Source organism: Camponotus vicinus, unplaced genomic scaffold, assembly GCF_025532165.1.
Source record: "Camponotus vicinus isolate PSW18456_S1 unplaced genomic scaffold, iyCamVici1.0 SCAF_5, whole genome shotgun sequence".
NCBI lineage: Eukaryota > Metazoa > Arthropoda > Insecta > Hymenoptera > Formicidae > Camponotus > Camponotus vicinus.
In genome coordinates, this window is record NW_028141977.1 from 5,216,920 (window position 1) to 5,221,000 (window position 4,081).

The window sequence follows — 4,081 nt, forward strand, 5'->3', positions numbered from 1 at the left end:
GTCGGCTCCACGACACACCTTCGACGCGATCCGCGATCTCGCGTCTCCACTTGAAAATATATTAGCGAAAATTTTCTAAAGTATTGGGCGCCAGGTACGGGAAATCATACCGTACAAAAGTACACGAAAAATATCGATAAATAACGCGAAATGGAGACGGAGAAATCAATGCGACGAAATTCAGGATGGTATTTACCACGGTAGTGGGTCGACAAGAACGACGGAGAGAAGGTTGAGAACCCACTGAAAATAGCAAGACGATTTTTGCAATAAAATAATATATTATAATAAATGAAAAAATAATAATGACAATATAAATGCGTGATCGACGCAATTAACGCAGCGGAATTAAGAAGCTCGCAGTCGGATAGTTACGAGAGAGCGCCTATAGCCTACGCAGTATCGACGTACGCGGTAGTTATCGAGCGCAAGCGAGATAGATCACTTTACAAACAGACGACGTATCGGCCGTCCGGGCGTGAAATTCAAACAACGATAAAACACCGTCGAATTAATAAAGTCGCGGTTTTCAGTCTAATTTCCCGTACAATATCTCGTCCTCGATCCGCACGAAAACATTCGATAATTCGCGAGCCCATGCAGCATTCGCAGCAGACTAAAGATTGCCGCAATTATACAGGGCGATCCTGAAAAACGTTATGTCTTTAAAATGACGTATTCCTGACACCATTCTAAGACAATTTTTCCTTTACCAAAATTTGATTTGAAGCGTAGTTTTTGAATTATGAGCAAAAATAGTTAGTAAATCACGTGTCAGGTACAGAAGACAGGCAGGAGCGGCGCGGCGTGCCGCGAGCGCGGGCGCAGCTGACCGCCCGATGGGTGATTATCACCGCATGAGTCGCTAACTATTTTATCTTATAACATAAAATTATGCTTTAAATAAAATTTTGGTAAAGAAGAAAATGTCTTAGAATTACGTCAGAAATACGTGTTCCTTAAAATAACGTTATTTTAATAATGAAAAGTTGTTCCGGATCGCCGGCCGTCCGACGTTGCAATCAGCTGATTGCTACACGCGATGTGTGTATGGCGGAGTGTGTGCGTAAGAGAGAGAGAGAGAAAGAGAGAGAGAGGGAGGGTAGGAGAGACAGACATTCATACACACGCACGCACTTTTTTCTCGCTCTCTTTCTCTCTTTTACGCAACACTCATACACTCTCTCATTCAGTCTCTCACTCACACTCTCTCGGTCACTCACTCACTCACTCACCTGCTTACTCACTTGCTCACTCACCTTGTAGCAGCGTAGCGAATCTTCATGCTATGTATTGTTGTTATCTGCTGCACGGTTGTGATTGCTAGAGATGCGCGACACATCGAAATTTTTTCGATTATTAGTCTCACACTCGATTGACACAATACAGATTACACGATAACGAGTTTACTGTTTATTCACTCACTATTGATTTATCGATACCAAAAATTACTTTCAAAGAAACGCGAATGCAAACAGCACATGACTCGACGCGAAGCGACAGACCGCGGAGACTGCGCGACCACAAGAGTTATGTTGCCAGAAATGTAATTGTTAATTGCAAATTACATCTTTTTTTCGAAACAATTATGTGTTTTCTTTACACCAATTGATTTCCCTTATTATTTTGTACATAAAAGTATTAAGGTAAGATAATCGAAAAATGAATATTTTACAAGATATTTTACGGTTTATGTAAAATTAAGAAATGATTTCAAGCCTCATGACTCGTAAAGTACTTAATAAAAACTAACTTAATTATAGTGTTTTGGAAAACTCTCGAGATGAGCTATAAGAATATGCAAAAGCATATAGGGTGTCCCATTTAAAAAGTTGAACGTGACCTTCACGTGACCTTCAGGTGAATCTTCAAGGTCAAACTAGTGGCACCATCTTATGTCTCCCTTGAAACCATACAACTTTTGTCTGAAACATTTTTCTCTAAATTGCTTCGTTTTCGAGATATAAATTTGTAACACTTTATGTGAGCCACCCTGTATATATACAGGGTGATCCAGAACAAACGTTTGTCTTTAAAAAAATAAATTGTCGAGTCTATTCTAAAACGATTTTCCCTTTATCAAAATTGTCTACGAGGCTTAGTTTTTAAATTATTAAATAAAATAGTTTGCGAATTACGGAACGAGTACAAGAGGTAGACAGGGACGGCGCAACTCACCGTCCGATACAGGCGATCATGTGGGGCGCTCGACGCGATCAGCTGATTGCTGCACACGATGAATGTAACAATCAGTGTGTGTGTGTGTGTGTGTGTGTGTGTGTGTGTGTGTGTGTGTGTGTGTGTGGTGTATTTATGCACGCGTATCCACACATGCACCGTACTTTCTCTCTTTCTCTCTCTCTCTCTCCCTCTTTCTCTCTCACTCTCTCACTCACTCACTCACTCACTTATTCTTACCTTAATAATGAGATTCTTCATACTGCTGATAAATAGCAGTCCCCAGTGTGTTGCACGATAATAATCGTCGTCGACGAGACGTCGTTTCTTCAACACGCAGTCTGACACATCGTCAAATAAGCGAAGTTTTTTCTTTTATCACTTTCGACACTTTTACAAATTTACTCGCGCACTTAATCACTCACGATTGATAAAAGGAGGAATTTACCAACGGTTACGGTACGAATTTAATAAACGGTTAACGCCGTGTTTAATTATTAATTACACACTCGATTAAAGAAACGCGTTAACAGAACGCGATACTCGATGCAAAGCGCGCGACGCGACGACCGACGACAAGCAGGTCAGATTAGTACTAGCGCCTCTAGCGCTGCCAATCATAAACGTGTAGCATTACGCGAATGTTCGCGAACCGCGTAAAACCGCTACCTCAGCGAACCATGCGCGAGTTCGCCGGAAACGCGAAAAATGCCAACAAAGGGATCCGACTTTGAACCTCCTTCGCTTGCACTTAAACTTGACCGTCACGAAAAATCTTCCATGACCGAATATGGTCATGTCGCTAGGCGATCCCCTCCAAAAAACCCCAAAAAACGAGGTGTTAAAAACTAATCGATAAAGAGTGCGAATCTGGGCTAGTTACTATTCAGCGCGTCTATAACACTTAAAGTCTAACGGAACGAAGGAAGAGGTGACGGAAAGAAACCCGAAACTCCTGAGAAGGATTACAAAATAAGATATATTTAAAACTCAATCAAATTGTATACAAGTCAAATTAAAATAAACGATTTAATAAAAAATAAATAAAGAAAAAGGAGAATATATTGATTGGTCCCGAGGTCTCTATCGAGTTATCCCGGCAACATCCCACATCCACATCTCGCACCAGGCATAACAGCGGTAATTCAAGCGCTTATCCGATATACGAAGAAATTCGTGATTTTATGACTATGCGTATTCGAGATCTTACGGATCTTTCTAAATCAAAGCAAGACGTAACGACTAGCAAAAATAAAGGTACTAATCGCGCCTCTGTAATTATTTGCAGTGTTAATGTGACCGCCGATAAATGTTTAAATTGCTCTGGCAATCACCGTTTAGCTCAATGCGACGATTTTAAACGTAAATCCATCGAGGAGAGAATTCAAATTTGTAAAACAAAGAAATGTTGCTTTAATTGTTTAAAAGTCGGTCATTTTCCGATTAATTGCTCAAATAAAAAACGATGTACACTACCGCTCAAAAGTATTTGGCCACCTAGGTAAATTGTGTTGAAATGACTATAAATAAATAAAAATCATTCATTTATATTAATCTATATATTATCTATATATCTATCTATATCTTCTCTATCTATATATTATTTTTGCAAAATATGCGTCAAGAGATGTGTTTTCTGTTCAAATGGCAGCAGATAACTGACGCAAATCTATATCCGTTCTAAATATCAAATAAACAAAAAAATTCCATGAAACACGCGCCTTTGTAGTAAAAACTTAAAAGTATTCATTCTAGGAAAAGAGCCATAAATATCTTATTTGGCTTTGTAGCTATCTGTTAGTAAACATGAAGTGATATTTATAATATAGCTATTGAGAACGACTTTCCGTTAGCACATAAACAATAAACATCGATGAAAGGCAATAGACACAATTTCGTTTTC